Raw genomic sequence first — 17,866 nt, 5'->3', positions numbered from 1 at the left:
CCCCGAAAGCTACCTTTCAGTGGGTGAACCTTCGGCACCTGGCATCGTCTCCCTACGCAAGGCCCGGAGACGGCTGTGCAACAGAAGAAAATACTCCAGGCTTCGATTACAGACGCGGGGCCAGAGCCCTGAATATGTAAATGACAGATAGAAGCCGAATCAAGGACCGAGCCAGGAAGGGGCCGGAGTCCCCGACCCGAGAGTTCAGAGAGAGAAAATAAGCTTGGCTCTGACCCGCGCACACGCACGGGAGGAGACGCTCGGCGGGAGGAGGGAGGCGCAAGTCAAGGTTGCGCTAAGGTCGTCTTCCTCTTCTTCTTCTTCCTTTTTAAGATTTATTTATTCATCACACACACACACACACACACACACACACACACAGAGGGAGAGACACAGGCAGAGGGAGAAGCAGGCTCCATGCAGGGAGCCCCACGCGGGACTCGATCCCAGGTCTGCAGGATCACATCCCCGGCCAGACCGAAGGCAGGCGCCAAACCGCTGAGCCACCCAGGCATCCGCTAAGACCGGCCCTCACCCTGCTCCTCGCTTGTCCCCCTCCCCCAGAGAACCCAACTTTGACGCCACGCGGGGTCGCCGGCGAGACGGGGGAAGTAGATGCTGCCCGAGAACGTCGGCCCGCGCTCTCGCAGTCACCGTCCCTGGCTCCCCGGAATCCAAGGGACCCTCGCGGCGAGGGTGGCCGGCACCGCGACAAGGGCGCACGCACCGGGAGGGCACAAGGGCTCACGACAGGCCTCGGCAGATCGCAGTTTGCAGGCGTTTGGGTGCGTGCGTTGGACCGCGCGCGAGGAAACGGGGGTGGTTCTATTCCGTGAACGCGACCCGGGGACATCCCCTTCTCGGGACGGAACCGGTCGCGCGGGCTGGGACTCTGGGGTGGAAGATGGCCCGAAGGACGCGGACGCGAGCAGAGAAGAGCCAAGCAGGGAGAGAGGGAGAGGGAGAGGGAGAGGGAGAGGGAGGCGTGGGGTGCTGGCTGAAGAGCCGCTTCGCCGTCGCCGTCGCCGTCGCGACGGATACTGGCTGGGGGTGCGGGAGGCGAGAGCTCCTGGGCTGAACCGCTGTGGAGTGTGCGGTGCGTGCCGGGGAGGGAAAGAGCGGTGACCGAAACCTCTCGAGAGGGCAGCCCCGGTGGCACAGCGGTATAGCGCCGCCTGCAGCCCGGGGTGTGATCCTGGAGACTCGGGGTCGAGTCCCAAGTCGGGCTCCCTGCATGAAGCCTGCTTCTCCCTCTGCCTGTGTCTCTGCCTCTCTCTCTGAATGAATAAATTAAAAAAAAAAAAAAAAAAAAAGAAACCTCCCGAGAGCCCCGGGAACTGCGGCCGTGTCAGCCGTCCCTCCGCGGTGCCCGGCAGTCGCCGCGCCTCCTCCGGGGTCCTGGCGCGGGATTTGTCCACGCGGGGAGGTGGGCCGCTAGCTGGGTGGGCTCTGGCTCTCGGCGAGCGGAGGCGGTCCGGAGGGCGGAGCCGGGCCTGGGTGGCCGCACCTCTTCCGGCAGCCAGAAGGAGGCGGGGCATGCAGATGCAGATTAGAAACGGCCGTTCGGCGCGGGCAGGACGGGGCAACCAGGGACATGCGATTTGCCGCTCGTAGTGAAGAGGAGGAAACATCTACCCCAGAGTCTCGCGCTGGGGACGGCCGTGTTGTGGACGACGTGAAGGAAATCAGGCCGGGAGCGAGGGTTAAGCTTGTCACCGTGAGTGAAATAGGGATGGTGGGAACATGGTACCCCGGTGGCCCGGGTGCCCGGCATCGCTTCTCGGCCTTTTGGCTAAGATCAAGTGTAGTATCTGTTCTTATCAGTTTAATATCTGATACGTCCTCTATCCGAGGACAATATATTAAATGGATTTTTGGAGCAGGGAGATGGAATAGGAGCTTGCTCCGTCCACTCCGCGCATCGACCTGGTATTGCAGTACCTCCAGGAACGGTGCACCCCCCTTCACTCGCGGTTTCCGAAAAACAGACTTTGCTTTTGGTCGCTGCTTGAACTGCGGTTATGAGCCTTTTTCTTCGGGTGCGGCAGCTCCGCCGCGGGGGTCTTGTCTCGTCGATCTTGTTTTCCCCGTCGTGCTTAGGCTCCCCCCGGGTTTAAGGCGGCGGCTCCGTTCGTGTTCGCGGGATCAGCTTCTCCCTTTTCTCCCCGCCGCTCTCCTTGCCTCTGCTATCTTCCGCCGCTTTTGCCTGCGGAGGGCGTGCGTCCCTGCGCCCTCTTCAGGTAGCGCTTCTCTCTCCTGCCGCGGGGCTTCCCTCCGCGTTGTTGTCCCTTACCCCCCCCCCAGCCTCAGCCCTGCAGCCTGCGCCCTCGCTTCCCTTACAGGCTCCAACGTTCGGCAACCTGGCCGCCTGTCTCCCCAACCCACTCGCGTCGTTCCCGGTGATCTCAGCAGCCGCTCCGCCGATCCCTCCCGACACCTGGCCTCTCGGTTCTTCCCTCCCTCCGCCCTTCGGTACCTACCACTCTTCACCGTCCCTTCGCCCCCACCCCACCCCCCGAACCCCCCATGTCCCGCATCCCCGTTGACCGAGAAGAATTTCCCTGCACGTACCCTCGGCTCCCGTGCAGCGTTCTTGGGGCCATCTGGGCCACTGAACGTAGCTGGCAACAAGCACACCACCAGGCTCGGGCTCATCCCGCTCACCTCAGCTCTCGGTGTGCCAGGGAAAACTAGACACCGTCCACATTTGCCACCGGGCATCCGTCCAAGGGGCCCTCACACACAAGAAGTCAAAATAAACCATAGCGGAAAACAGCTTTATTAAAAATCGATTTAAACGTAGCACTCTCACATTTTAAATGACTTCATACTTTCCAGGTTCTCAAGGTCTAAATACCTGAATCCGGGGACATCCTCCAAATGCCAGGCAGGAACTGCTCATTGGCTGTCATACCCGTCGGTGACCTCAAATGCATCTCCAACAGGTTCTGGCTTGCCACGACTTCTGGTTCTTCTCGCACTTGCATTGTCAAAAACACAACAGTTGAAAATGTTCGTGGCTTACGGTGTTGTTGAGTTGCAGAAAAATCCATCTCTAGGATATGGTCATTTGCACATATGAGGTCGGAGATCTCCCTCATGTAACTCCTCTCACCATCCTCATTTAGAGACCAGTCCTGGGAAGCCTGGGTGGCTCAGCAGTTGAGCGTCTGCCTTTGGCTCAGGGTGCGATGTCACCACGGTCCCGGGATCGAGTCCCGCATGGGGCTCCCTGCTTGGAGCCTGCTTCTCCCTCTGCCTATGTCTCTGCCTCTCTGGTGAATGAATGAATGAATGAATGAATGAATGAATGAATAAATATAATCTTAAGAAAACAAACAAACATATACCAGTCCAGTCCTTTGCTTTCATCTTCCGATCCCTCTGACAGTCTCACACTTCGACTCACGGAAATAGGCTCCTCTGTCAGTGTTCTTTTCTTCATCATCCGGGTGAAAAGATGAAGATTTCCGAATTCTCTCTTGCATTCAACAAAAGCAAAATTGGGCCTGCAAGGATGTTGTCTCCCATCTGCTTGTCTACCTTCCGGAAAGAGGAATCGGTGCGTCTTTTATGGCGACAAGGCCAGGAGAAAGCCGAAGGATGGTGGACTTGCTTCGCCACCGCTGCAACACCCCTCTGAGGGGTTCCTTCATTCCTCCACCTCCCGATCCTTGTAGACTTCTTCGTCCTTGCAGACAGGCAAAAATATTCCTAGGATGATGAAATAGCAGATCGTGTGGAGATACAGGGAAAATAGGACCGCTGAGACCCTGTGACGGGACTTCAGTTTTGAGAGAGAGAGAGAGAGAGAGAGAGAGAGAGAAGAGCAGCGGCAGAAGCTGGCCCGCCACTCACAGCTAGGCTGTGGTGGTCTCCGGTTGGACATAAACGGTTTCACACAGCGGCGGCGTCCTTAAAAACAAGAGCCAGTTATTTTACTAACCAAATGAGTCTATCTAGGAATGGCGGAGGAAGCCCGGTTAGGGACATGCAAGCCGTGGTGAACCTCGGGCAGGTCCCAGGAGGCAGAGGGAAGGTCAGCTTCTATTTAGGCTTTAGGAGGAAACTGGGGAGGGAGGCTTGCTTTGAACGAAAGCTCACTGGAAAAGAACAAGAGTGTGAGATTGTGGCAGTTTCTCATTAAGTGCAAGCGGTGGTTCCTGCCTTGTTGCTGTGGCAAGGAGGGCTCTATCCTTCTCCTTCTTTTTTCTTTCTTTTTTCTTTCTTTTTTTTTTTTTTTTGGATTTTATTTATTCACGAGACACACACAGAGAGAGGCAGAGACACAGGCTGAGGGAGAAGCAGGCTCCCTGCGGTGAGCCTGATGTGGGACTGGATCCCAGGACTCCAGGATCGTGATCTGAGCCAAAGGCAGAGGCTCAACCACTGAGCCGCCCCAGGCGCCCTTATCCTTCTTGTTCTTAAAAGGCAGGAGATGAACTCCCTACGTGAAAAGGTTCTCCCTCGTCAGAATAAGTTTTAACGATTTCCTGCTAGTTAGTCAGGCTGCAAAGGAGTGGTATGTGCCTGAGGGCTCCCCTTTCAGGGCTTCTTGACTCCATCTTACAGGAGATCTCCTTTATTTATTGTCAACATCAACATCGGACAAGGCCGCTCTGTGACCTTGACGAACTGAATCAAGACAGAAACAAGACCACTCCGTGGTCACGTCAGAACGGAGACAAAACAGAAGAATGTCCGAACAACAAAATGAGACCAAACATCCCCTGTGCTGGCTAGTTGGAGTAACTGCTACTACTTTTTACCAGTTTGCGGCTTTGGCCTCGCTCTAGCCTCCCTTTCTTCTGGGTAAGATTTACTCAACCACCCAAATCACCAAATGACCCCGACTTTCCGGAAAGCCTCTTGTAGGGTCTCGGAGATCTTTTTTCTTCTCCACTTTGAGGTCCTTGGCGGAGGGGGGTGGGTGGGTGGATGGGCTGGGGCTTTGTAAAACCAAAGACAAGAGGAAACACGTTTATTAGTGTGTGTATCTTATATATACATGGGAGAAAATCAGGGGTGAGGAACTCAATGGGCTGGCTAGGACTTGGGCATGCACAGCCCCTCAAAACAAAAGGAACAGAACACACACACACATACACACACACACAACCGCCCCCACCTCACGATACATGTTCAGAGAAGTGACAAGACACTTTGCTATGAGTTTCTAGGGTGTAGGAACAGTGGAAGGCGAGGCCCGGCCAGTAAAGTCTGTTACGGAGAGTCCTCTGGTGCCAGTCTCTCTGGGCCGATGAGGATCTAGGGTTGTCGGCGACTAACTCCTGTACACATCTACGGGCAGAGTTCTTCCTTCTGTTTCAGCTCAAAACAATCCTCATGCCAGAGTGGCATACTGGGGAGCGGGGTCAGCAAAATCCGCTACCCTTCAACCTCCCATTCGACGGGAAGGCCTCGCTCCCTTAAACTCTCCGGCAAGCCCACGTCCCAGACACACGTTAAGAAGCCACTCCGGGGATCCCTGGGTGGTGCAGTGGTTTAGCGCCTGCCTTTGGCCCAGGGCGTGATCCTGGAGACCCGGGATCGAATCCCACGTCAGGCTCCCGGTGCATGGAGCCTGCTTCTCCCTCTGCCTGTGTCTCTGCCTCTCTCTGTGTGTGTGTGACTATCATAAATAAACTAAAAAAAAATTTTTTAAAAAGAAGCCACTCCGGACACCCTCGCACCGAGGCGCCGCGCGGTGCCCCGTGGTGCGCGTCCCCTCTCACTTTTGCAGCAAGCGATGATGACCCGATTCATCTCGTTCCGGGTGTGTTCCTGGTGGCCTCTGCCTGGATGGCACCGACGAGTCATTGAGGGTCCACGGAAGGACCCACACGGTAACCGCAATACGGAAAGAGTTTTGCTCTGTTTAAAAAGCAACGTTTTCTCTCTCTCTCTCTCTCTCTCTCTCTCTCTTTTTCCCCCGTCGGAAGGCCCGTAGAAGGGACAAGTCATGAAACACGGATATTCGCAGACAGAACTGCTCAAAAGAGAAACTTGAAAAAGGAAGGAGAGAAAAGGTTGTTGATCTCCTCTCTTAACTCGTAGGGCAAGACAAGTTGGTAAAAGGGCAGAGGGATGGATGAGATACGCGTCTGCATCTGCGTCGGCGGACGTACCTACCTGACACAGAGGTCAGATGACGTTAGGGGGTGCTCACGGTAGAAATCTTTCAACGTAGCTGCACGTTCGAAAAGATGTTCAAAAGGAAAAGAGGAGAAATGCCGCATGAAGCTGTTTGCACCTGTCTTTCCCGTCCCGGGCTTTCTCCAAGGAAACGAGGCCGGAGGAGCTTTCCGGCTACCGGGCTACCCGGCTACCCGCGCGTTTCCGTTCCAGCGCGGGAGGGCGGGCGCGGAGCGCAGGAAACCAGGAAACGGCGTGGGGGGAAGGGGCGGGACATGCAAATTAACATGGCTGCTTCTCCCGGGAGCTATGGGAGCAAGACCATAAAAATCGCAAAAGCCCCAGACAAGTTAAAGATCTGACAAGCTGCGTATGTTTTATGAGTTGTGAGGGTGACAGACTGTCAAGTCTGGGGGAAGAGGGTGGGCTTTCGTTTGAGGGTGACTTTTCTCACCGTGACTTTAAAGATGTTGGAGAGGGAGGGTGTGCAGGCGCCGCAGAGCTAAGCGTTATCGCTTCTCGGCCTTTTGGCTAAGATCAAGTGTAGTATCTGTTCTTATCAGTTTAATATCTGATACGTCCTCTATCCGAGGACAATATATTAAATGGATTTTTGGAGCAGGGAGATGGAATAGGAGCTTGCTCCGTCCACTCCGCGCATCGACCTGGTATTGCAGTACCTCCAGGAACGGTGCACCCCCTCGGGGGGAATTCTCAGTTGTTAAAGGAAAGCTAAGCTCTACGTTGCAGGAAGCGTGGCAGTCGCTAGGCTTGCGGCCCGTTTCTCCTCTGTCTCGGTCTTCCGTCGGGGCTGGTGTGTGACGATGATGATGTTTGCCTTGTTCTTTCTTATATGGTTTCTAGGAGACTGGCTCTCAAGCCCGGCTGCAGCCTACGAGTTTACCAGTCAACCTTTTTCCCGTTCTCCTTGGGGCACTCTGACACGAGAGGTCTCGTCTCCCATCTTCTGTCTGCCTGCGCTTAGCGTTCCCGAACTTTTGGGAACTCTAACGTTAACCGTACCGGGTCGGAAGGAATAGATGTATTGACTCTTCCTATCCATGAACACAATTTTGCTTCCTTTCCTCTTTTTTAAGTTTGCGGGTGTTCTCCTTTTTTGCTTTCCTTTTTTGAGAGAGGGAGCCAAGGAGCCCGACGTGGGCCTTCACCCCGGATCATGACCTGAGCGGAAGGCGGACGCTTAGCTAACTCAGCCACCTGCGCCACCCAGGGATCCCCGGACTGTGTCTTTCAAAAACATGGTCCAGGGCAGCCCCGGTGGCGCAGCGGTTTAGCGCCACCTGCAGCCTGCGGGGTGATCCTGGAGACCCGGGATCAAGTCCCACGTCAGGTTCCCTGCATGGAGCCTGCTTCTCCCTCTGCCTGTGTCTCTGCCTCTCTCTCTCTGTGTGTCTCTCATGAATAAATAAATAAAATCTTTAAAAAAAAAAAAAAAAAAAAAAAAAACATGGTCCATTTTGTAGGGGAGCAAATTGTCCTCTACCTTTTTAGCATCCCAGCGTGAGTCCGTAATTTATGATTGACAAGAGAAAAGCATACACATTTAATCGAGGTTTTCAGAACAGTGCAGCCTTCCCCAGGAAATGAAGTCCTGACAGAAAGTTAAACTTTGAGTATGTCTCATGCTCAGTGAAGAGTGGACTGTTGCGTAGAAAGGATAGGTCAAAGAACGTGAGTGAAGGTACTAAACTTGGGAAATGACAGTTCTCTGGGTTTGTTTTTTTTTTTTTTTTTTTTAAGATTTTTTAAAAATTGGGGATCCCTGGGTGGCTCAGCGGTTTAGCGCCTGCCTTTGGCCCAGGGCGCGATCCTGGAGACCGGGGATCGAGTCCCACGTCGGGCTCCCACCCTGCATGGAGCCTGCTTCTCTGCCTGTCTCTCTCTCTCTCTCTCTCTCTCTCTCTCTCGGTGTGTGTGTCTCTCATGAATAAATAAAATCTTTTTTTTTTAATTTTTATTTATTTATGATAGTCACACACAGAGAGAGAGAGGCAGAGACATAGGCAGAGGGAGAAGCAGGCTCCATGCACCGGGAGCCGGACGTGGGATTCGATCCCGGGTCTCCAGGATGGCACCCTGGGCCAAAGGCAGGCGCTAAACCGCTGCGCCACCCAGGGTTCCCAATACATAAAATCTTAAAAAAAGAAAAGAAAAAGAAAAAGAAAGGGGAACCCTTATACACAGTTGATGGGAATCCAAGCTGGTGCAGCCACTCTGGAAAACAGCAGTTCCTCAAAAAGTTGAAAATAGAGTTATCCTACAACACAACAGTTGCACTGCTGGATATTTACCGCAAAGATACAAACGCAGTGATTTGAAGGGACACCTGCACCCCATAGTTTATAGCAGCAAAGTCCACAATAGCCAAACTATGGAAATAGCCCAGATCTCCATCGACAGATGAATGGATACAGATGTGGTCTGTATATCTATCTATCTAATCTATCTATCTATCTATCTATCTATCTATCTATCTATCTATCTATCATCTGTATGTATGTGCATATGTATACGTATATGTATGTATACATATACAATGGACTACTACTCAGCCATCAACAAAATTGAATTCTTGCCATGTGCAACGATGTGGATGGGACTAGAGGATATTATGCTAAGCAGAATAACTCAATCAGAGAAAGACAATTATATGATCTCATTCATGTGGAATTTAAGGAACAAACCAGATCATAGGGGAAGAGAGGAAAAAATAAGACAAAATCAGGGAGACAAACTATAAGGGACTTAATCATATGAAACAAAGTTGAAGGTCACTGGAAGGGAGAGGGGTGGGAGAACGGGGTAACCGGGAGGTCGACATTAAGGAAGGAATGTGATGTAAGGAACTCTGGGTGTTATCAAACATTGGTGAATCGCTGACCTCTACCTCTACCCCAAGGTCGAACTTGTTAATAAACCCTCATGTAAACAAAGAAAAAAATAAACCCTTATGTACTTGCATCGGTGTCGGCTCCTTGGTGGTTTCTTGGATTCCCAATCTTGGGCACAACATTTGGGGGCTCATCAGGGATCCAAGAGACCCCCAGGACCCCATCCGGAGGGTCCACGCCTAGTGAGTACCAACTTTTTCTACCTGTGTCTTTGTTATTTTCTGAGAGCTCTATACTGTATTTTTACCTGTAGGAATTCCATTCTGTATTACATTGACATTGGCTTAGGTGTACGCGCTGGCAGGCCGTCGACCGGGGGTCTCGGGAGACATCCCTTGCCTCTGCCAGGAGGACGAAGTCCTCATCTGTGAGGAGGGCCGTTTACTTTCTGTTTTGTCTCCGCAGCCGCCCTGGAACGTTTGTCTGTGTTACTGTGTCTTTAACTGTCATAACTGTTTGTGCCTTGGTGTGGACTGGGGACATAATGGGGCAGACACAAACCACCCCCCTGTTTCTTACGCTCTCCCCATTTCTCTGATGTTAAAGAAAGAGCTCATAATCTGAGCATAGACATAAGGAGAGAGAAATTTCAGACTTATTGCATGTCAGAATGGCCAACCTTTGACACAGGATGGCCCCAAGAAGGAACTTTCCACCTACTTATTATCTTACAGGTTAAGGCCGTGATCTTCAGAAATAAACCAGATGGCCACCCTGACCAGGTGCCCTCTACATCCTGGCCTGGCAAGACATGACTGAGAATCCTTCTCCTTGGCTAAAACTATTTTTACCCCCCCCCCCCCCAAAAGCAGGACCTACCAAGATTCTAGCCCTATGGAAAGGCCAAGAAGGAGACTGGCTCTAAGACCAAAAAGCCCCTTTATATAATGTATTTATAGTTTCAGAGGTAGAGGTCAGCGATTCACCAATGTTTGATAACACCCAGAGTTCCTTACATCACATTCCTTCCTTAATGTCGACCTCCCGGTTACCCCGTTCTCCCACCCCTCTCCCTTCCAGTGACCTTCAACTTTGTTTCATATGATTAAGTCCCTTATAGTTTGTCTCCCTGATTTTGTCTTATTTTTTCCTCTCTTCCCCTATGATCTGGTTTGTTCCTTAAATTCCACATGAATGAGATCATATAATTGTCTTTCTCTGATTGAGTTATTCTGCTTAGCATAATATCCTCTAGTCCCATCCACATCGTTGCACATGGCAAGAATTCAATTTTGTTGATGGCTGAGTAGTAGTCCATTGTATATGTATACATACATATACGTATACATATGCACATACATACAGATGATAGATAGATAGATAGATAGATAGATAGATAGATAGATAGATTAGATAGATAGATATACAGACCACATCTGTATCCATTCATCTGTCGATGGAGATCTGGGCTATTTCCATAGTTTGGCTATTGTGGACTTTGCTGCTATAAACTATGGGGTGCAGGTGTCCCTTCAAATCACTGCGTTTGTATCTTTGCGGTAAATATCCAGCAGTGCAACTGTTGTGTTGTAGGATAACTCTATTTTCAACTTTTTGAGGAACTGCTGTTTTCCAGAGTGGCTGCACCAGCTTGGATTCCCATCAACTGTGTATAAGGGTTCCCCTTTCTTTTTCTTTTTTTTTCTTTTTTTAAGATTTTATGTATTGGGAACCCTGGGTGGCGCAGCGGTTTAGCGCCTGCCTTTGGCCCAGGGTGCGATCCTGGAGACCCGGGATCGAATCCCACGTCCGGCTCCCGGTGCATGGAGGCTGCTTCTCCCTCTGCCTATGTCTCTGCCTCTCTCTCTCTCTGTGTGACTATCATAAATAAAAAAAAAAAAAAAAAAAAAAAGATTTTATTTATTCATGAGAGACACACACACCGAGAGAGAGAGAGAGAGAGAGAGAGAGAGAGAGAGAGAGACAGGCAGAGAAGCAGGCTCCATGCAGGGTGGGAGCCCGACGTGGGACTCGATCCCCGGTCTCCAGGATCGCGCCCTGGGCCAAAGGCAGGCGCTAAACCGCTGAGCCACCCAGGGATCCCCAATTTTTAAAAAATCTTAAAAAAAAAAAAAAAAAAAAAAACCCAGAGAACTGTCATTTCCCAAGTTTAGTACCTTCACTCACGTTCTTTGACCTATCCTTTCTACGCAACAGTCCACTCTTCACTGAGCATGAGACATACTCAAAGTTTAACTTTCTGTCAGGACTTCATTTCCTGGGGAAGGCTGCACTGTTCTGAAAACCTCGATTAAATGTGTATGCTTTTCTCTTGTCAATCATAAATTACGGACTCACGCTGGGATGCTAAAACGGTAGAGGACAATTTGCTCCCCTACAAAATGGACCATGTTTTTTTTTTTTTTTTTTTTTTTTTAAAGATTTTATTTATTTATTCATGAGAGACACAGAGAGAGAGAGAGAGGCAGAGACACAGGCAGAGGGAGAAGCAGGCTCCATGCAGGGAACCTGACGTGGGACTTGATCCCGGGTCTCCAGGATCACCCCGCAGGCTGCAGGGGGCGCTAAACCGCTGCGCCACCGGGGCTGCCCTGGACCATGTTTTTGAAAGACACAGTCCGGGGATCCCTGGGTGGCGCAGGTGGCTGAGTTAGCTAAGCGTCCGCCTTCCGCTCAGGTCATGATCCGGGGTGAAGGCCCACGTCGGGCTCCTTGGCTCCCTCTCTCAAAAAAGGAAAGCAAAAAAGAACACCCGCAAACTTAAAAAAGAGGAAAGGAAGCAAAATTGTGTTCATGGATAGGAAGAGTCAATACATCTATTCCTTCCGACCCAGTACGGTTAACGTTAGAGTTCCCGAAAGTTCGGGAACGCTAAGCGCAGGCAGACAGAAGACGGGAGACGAGACCTCCAGTGTCAGAGCGCCCCAAGGAGAACGGGAAAAAGGTTGACTGGTAAACTCGTAGGCTGCAGCCTGGTTTGAGAGCCAGTCTCCTAGAAACCATATAAGAAAGAACAAGGCAAGCATCATCATCGTCACACACCAGCCCCGGCAGAAGACCGAGACGGAGGAGGAACAGGCCGCAAGCCTAGCGACTGCCAAGCTTCCTACAACGTAGAGCTTAGCTTTCCTTTAACAGCCGAGAATTTCCCCCGAGGGGGTGCACCGTTCCTGGAGGTACTGCAATACCAGGTCGATGCGCGGAGTGGACGGAGCAAGCTCCTATTCCATCTCCCTGCTCCAAAAATCCATTTAATATATTGTCCTCGGATAGAGGACGTATCAGATATTAAACTGATAAGAACAGATACTACACTTGATCTTAGCCAAAAGGCCGAGAAGCGATAACGCCTAGCTCTGCGGCGCCTGCACACCCTCCCTCTCCAACATCTTTAAGGTCACGGTGAGAAAAGTCACCCTCAAACGAAAGCCCACCCTCTTCCCCCAGACTTGACAGTCTGTCACCCTCACAACTCATAAAACATACGCAGCTTGTCAGATCTTTAACTTGTCTGGGGCTTTTGCGATTTTTATGGTCTTGCTCCCATAGCTCCCGGGAGAAGCAGCAATGTTAATTTGCATGTCCCGCCCCTTCCCCCCACGCCGTTTCCTGGTTTCCTGCGCTCCGCGCCCGCCCTCCCGCGCTGGAACGGAAACGCGCGGGTAGCCGGGTAGCCCGGTAGCCGGAAAGCTCCTCCGGCCTCGTTTCCTTGGAGAAAGCCCGGGACGGGAAAGACAGGTGCAAACAGCTTCATGCGGCATTTCTCCTCTTTTCCTTTTGAACATCTTTTCGAACGTGCAGCTACGTTGAAAGATTTCTACCGTGAGCACCCCCTAACGTCATCTGACCTCTGTGTCAGGTAGGTACGTCCGCCGACGCAGATGCAGACGCGTATCTCATCCATCCCTCTGCCCTTTTACCAACTTGTCTTGCCCTACGAGTTAAGAGAGGAGATCAACAACCTTTTCTCTCCTTCCTTTTTCAAGTTTCTCTTTTGAGCAGTTCTGTCTGCGAATATCCGTGTTTCATGACTTGTCCCTTCTACGGGCCTTCCGACGGGGGAAAAAGAGAGAGAGAGAGAGAGAGAGAGAGAGAGAGAGACAGAGAAAACGTTGCTTTTTAAACAGAGCAAAACTCTTTCCGTATTGCGGTTACCGTGTGGGTCCTTCCGTGGACCCTCAATGACTCGTCGGTGCCATCCAGGCAGAGGCCACCAGGAACACACCCGGAACGAGATGAATCGGGTCATCATCGCTTGCTGCAAAAGTGAGAGGGGACGCGCACCACGGGGCACCGCGCGGCGCCTCGGTGCGAGGGTGTCCGGAGTGGCTTCTTTTTAAAAAATTTTTTTTTAGTTTATTTATGATAGTCACACACACAGAGAGAGAGGCAGAGACACAGGCAGAGGGAGAAGCAGGCTCCATGCACCGGGAGCCTGACGTGGGATTCGATCCCGGGTCTCCAGGATCACGCCCTGGGCCAAAGGCAGGCGCTAAACCACTGCACCACCCAGGGATCCCCGGAGTGGCTTCTTAACGTGTGTCTGGGACGTGGGCTTGCCGGAGAGTTTAAGGGAGCGAGGCCTTCCCGTCGAATGGGAGGTTGAAGGGTAGCGGATTTTGCTGACCCCGCTCCCCAGTATGCCACTCTGGCATGAGGATTGTTTTGAGCTGAAACAGAAGGAAGAACTCTGCCCGTAGATGTGTACAGGAGTTAGTCGCCGACAACCCTAGATCCTCATCGGCCCAGAGAGACTGGCACCAGAGGACTCTCCGTAACAGACTTTACTGGCCGGGCCTCGCCTTCCACTGTTCCTACACCCTAGAAACTCATAGCAAAGTGTCTTGTCACTTCTCTGAACATGTATCGTGAGGTGGGGGCGGTTGTGTGTGTGTGTATGTGTGTGTGTGTTCTGTTCCTTTTGTTTTGAGGGGCTGTGCATGCCCAAGTCCTAGCCAGCCCATTGAGTTCCTCACCCCTGATTTTCTCCCGTGTATATATAAGATACACACACTAATAAACGTGTTTCCTCTTGTCTTTGGTTTTACAAAGCCCCAGCCCATCCACCCACCCACCCCCCTCCGCCAAGGACCTCAAAGTGGAGAAGAAAAAAGATCTCCGAGACCCTACAAGAGGCTTTCCGGAAAGTCGGGGTCATTTGGTGATTTGGGTGGTTGAGTAAATCTTACCCAGAAGAAAGGGAGGCTAGAGCGAGGCCAAAGCCGCAAACTGGTAAAAAGTAGTAGCAGTTACTCCAACTAGCCAGCACAGGGGATGTTTGGTCTCATTTTGTTGTTCGGACATTCTTCTGTTTTGTCTCCGTTCTGACGTGACCACGGAGTGGTCTTGTTTCTGTCTTGATTCAGTTCGTCAAGGTCACAGAGCGGCCTTGTCCGATGTTGATGTTGACAATAAATAAAGGAGATCTCCTGTAAGATGGAGTCAAGAAGCCCTGAAAGGGGAGCCCTCAGGCACATACCACTCCTTTGCAGCCTGACTAACTAGCAGGAAATCGTTAAAACTTATTCTGACGAGGGAGAACCTTCTCACGTAGGGAGTTCATCTCCTGCCTTTTAAGAACAAGAAGGATAAGGGCGCCTGGGGCGGCTCAGTGGTTGAGCCTCTGCCTTTGGCTCAGGTCACGATCCTGGAGTCCTGGGATCCAGTCCCACATCAGGCTCACCGCAGGGAGCCTGCTTCTCCCTCAGCCTGTGTCTCTGCCTCTCTCTGTGTGTGTCTCGTGAATAAATAAAATCCAAAAAAAAAAAAAAAGAAAGAAAAAAGAAGGAGAAGGATAGAGCCCTCCTTGCCACAGCAACAAGGCAGGAACCACCGCTTGCACTTAATGAGAAACTGCCACAATCTCACACTCTTGTTCTTTTCCAGTGAGCTTTCGTTCAAAGCAAGCCTCCCTCCCCAGTTTCCTCCTAAAGCCTAAATAGAAGCTGACCTTCCCTCTGCCTCCTGGGACCTGCCCGAGGTTCACCACGGCTTGCATGTCCCTAACCGGGCTTCCTCCGCCATTCCTAGATAGACTCATTTGGTTAGTAAAATAACTGGCTCTTGTTTTTAAGGACGCCGCCGCTGTGTGAAACCGTTTATGTCCAACCGGAGACCACCACAGCCTAGCTGTGAGTGGCGGGCCAGCTTCTGCCGCTGCTCTTCTCTCTCTCTCTCTCTCTCTCTCTCTCTCTCTCAAAACTGAAGTCCCGTCACAGGGTCTCAGCGGTCCTATTTTCCCTGTATCTCCACACGATCTGCTATTTCATCATCCTAGGAATATTTTTGCCTGTCTGCAAGGACGAAGAAGTCTACAAGGATCGGGAGATGGAGGAATGAAGGAACCCCTCAGAGGGGTGTTGCAGCGGTGGCGAAGCAAGTCCACCATCCTTCGGCTTTCTCCTGGCCTTGTCGCCATAAAAGACGCACCGATTCCTCTTTCCGGAAGGTAGACAAGCAGATGGGAGACAACATCCTTGCAGGCCCAATTTTGCTTTTGTTGAATGCAAGAGAGAATTCGGAAATCTTCATCTTTTCACCCGGATGATGAAGAAAAGAACACTGACAGAGGAGCCTATTTCCGTGAGTCGAAGTGTGAGACTGTCAGAGGGATCGGAAGATGAAAGCAAAGGACTGGACTGGTATATGTTTGTTTGTTTTCTTAAGATTATATTTATTCATTCATTCATTCATTCATTCACGAGAGAGGCAGAGACATAGGCAGAGGGAGAAGCAGGCTCCAAGCAGGGAGCCCCATGCGGGACTCGATCCCGGGACCGTGGTGACATCGCACCCTGAGCCAAAGGCAGACGCTCAACTGCTGAGCCACCCAGGCTTCCCAGGACTGGTCTCTAAATGAGGATGGTGAGAGGAGTTACATGAGGGAGATCTCCGACCTCATATGTGCAAATGACCATATCCTAGAGATGGATTTTTCTGCAACTCAACAACACCGTAAGCCACGAACATTTTCAACTGTTGTGTTTTTGACAATGCAAGTGCGAGAAGAACCAGAAGTCGTGGCAAGCCAGAACCTGTTGGAGATGCATTTGAGGTCACCGACGGGTATGACAGCCAATGAGCAGTTCCTGCCTGGCATTTGGAGGATGTCCCCGGATTCAGGTATTTAGACCTTGAGAACCTGGAAAGTATGAAGTCATTTAAAATGTGAGAGTGCTACGTTTAAATCGATTTTTAATAAAGCTGTTTTCCGCTATGGTTTATTTTGACTTCTTGTGTGTGAGGGCCCCTTGGACGGATGCCCGGTGGCAAATGTGGACGGTGTCTAGTTTTCCCTGGCACACCGAGAGCTGAGGTGAGCGGGATGAGCCCGAGCCTGGTGGTGTGCTTGTTGCCAGCTACGTTCAGTGGCCCAGATGGCCCCAAGAACGCTGCACGGGAGCCGAGGGTACGTGCAGGGAAATTCTTCTCGGTCAACGGGGATGCGGGACATGGGGGGTTCGGGGGGTGGGGTGGGGGCGAAGGAACGGTGAAGAGTGGTAGGTACCGAAGGGCGGAGGGAGGGAAGAACCGAGAGGCCGGGTGTCGGGAGGGATCGGCGGAGCGGCTGCTGAGATCACCGGGAACGACGCGAGTGGGTTGGGGAGACAGGCGGCCAGGTTGCCGAACGTTGGAGCCTGTAAGGGAAGCGGGGGCGCAGGCTGCAGGGCTGAGGCTGGGGGGGGGGGGGGGGTAAGGGACAACAACGCGGAGCGAAGCCCCGCGGCAGGAGAGAGAAGCGCTACCTGAAGAGGGCGCAGGGACGCACGCCCTCCGCAGGCAAAAGCGGCGGAAGATAGCAGAGGCAAGGAGAGCGGCGGGGAGAAAAGGGAGAAGCTGATCCCGCGAACACGAACGGAGCCGCCGCCTTAAAGCCGGGGGGAGCCTAAGCACGACGGGGAAAACAAGATCGACGAGACAAGACCCCCGCGGCGGAGCTGCCGGACCCGAAAAAAAGGCTCATGACCGCAGTGCAAGCAGCGACCAAAAGCAAAGTCTGTTTTTCGGAAACCGCGAGTGAAGGGAGGTGCACCGTTCCTGGAGGTACTGCAATACCAGGTCGATGCGCGGAGTGGACGGAGCAAGCTCCTATTCCATCTCCCTGCTCCAAAAATCCATTTAATATATTGTCCTCGGATAGAGGACGTATCAGATATTAAACTGATAAGAACAGATACTACACTTGATCTTAGCCAAAAGGCCGAGAAGCGATACCGGGCACCCGGGCCACCGGGGTACCATGTTCCCACCATCCCTATTTCACTCACGGTGACAAGCCTAACCCTCGCTCCCGGCCTGATTTCCTTCACGTCGTCCACAACACGGCCGTCCCCAGCGCGAGACTCTGGGGTAGATGTTTCCTCCTCTTCACTACGAGCGGCAAATCGCATGTCCCTGGTTGCCCCGTCCTGCCCGCGCCGAACGGCCGTTTCTAATCTGCATCTGCATGCCCCGCCTCCTTCTGGCTGCCGGAAGAGGTGCGGCCACCCAGGCCCGGCTCCGCCCTCCGGACCGCCTCCGCTCGCCGAGAGCCAGAGCCCACCCAGCTAGCGGCCCACCTCCCCGCGTGGACAAATCCCGCGCCAGGACCCCGGAGGAGGCGCGGCGACTGCCGGGCACCGCGGAGGGACGGCTGACACGGCCGCAGTTCCCGGGGCTCTCGGGAGGTTTCTTTTTTTTCTTTTTTTTTTTTTTTAATTTATTCATTCAGAGAGAGAGGCAGAGACACAGGCAGAGGGAGAAGCAGGCTTCATGCAGGGAGCCCGACTTGGGACTCGACCCCGAGTCTCCAGGATCACACCCCGGGCTGCAGGCGGCGCTATACCGCTGTGCCACCGGGGCTGCCCTCTCGAGAGGTT

General features: G+C 52.3%; 3 long non-coding RNA genes and 4 other non-coding genes across 7 annotated transcripts; 4 read left to right on the top strand and 3 right to left on the bottom strand.

The window, feature by feature from the left end:
* Positions 1-1,316: 1,316 nt before the first annotated feature.
* On the top strand, positions 1,317-3,041 carry LOC119876641. The gene is made up of 3 exons (XR_005364368.1): positions 1,317-1,717; positions 2,343-2,472; positions 2,839-3,041. It is a non-coding gene; the product is annotated as an uncharacterized LOC119876641 (long non-coding RNA).
* On the top strand, positions 1,773-1,963 carry LOC119876688. Its single transcript, XR_005365107.1, has one exon. It is a non-coding gene; the product is annotated as a U2 spliceosomal RNA (small nuclear RNA).
* Positions 2,759-6,364, bottom strand: LOC119876640. The gene is made up of 2 exons (XR_005364367.1): positions 6,133-6,364; positions 2,759-3,714 (listed from the first exon to the last, which is right to left on the bottom strand). It is a non-coding gene; the product is annotated as an uncharacterized LOC119876640 (long non-coding RNA).
* Positions 6,365-6,646: 282 nt separating this feature from the next.
* LOC119876684 lies at positions 6,647-6,837 on the top strand. Its single transcript, XR_005365101.1, has one exon. It is a non-coding gene; the product is annotated as a U2 spliceosomal RNA (small nuclear RNA).
* Positions 6,838-12,162: 5,325 nt separating this feature from the next.
* On the bottom strand, positions 12,163-12,353 carry LOC119875698. The gene has a single exon (XR_005365100.1). It is a non-coding gene; the product is annotated as a U2 spliceosomal RNA (small nuclear RNA).
* A 283-nt stretch (positions 12,354-12,636) lies between these two features.
* On the top strand, positions 12,637-16,229 carry LOC119876639. The gene is made up of 2 exons (XR_005364366.1): positions 12,637-12,867; positions 15,286-16,229. It is a non-coding gene; the product is annotated as an uncharacterized LOC119876639 (long non-coding RNA).
* An 800-nt stretch (positions 16,230-17,029) lies between these two features.
* Positions 17,030-17,220, bottom strand: LOC119875699. The gene has a single exon (XR_005365108.1). It is a non-coding gene; the product is annotated as a U2 spliceosomal RNA (small nuclear RNA).
* Positions 17,221-17,866: the final 646 nt, after the last annotated feature.

This window comes from Canis lupus, chromosome 9 (assembly GCF_011100685.1).
Source record: "Canis lupus familiaris isolate Mischka breed German Shepherd chromosome 9, alternate assembly UU_Cfam_GSD_1.0, whole genome shotgun sequence".
In the NCBI taxonomy this organism is placed as follows: domain Eukaryota; kingdom Metazoa; phylum Chordata; class Mammalia; order Carnivora; family Canidae; genus Canis; species Canis lupus.
Note: the sequence above shows the minus strand (reverse complement) of the source record. Positions and strands in the feature narration are given on the sequence as shown.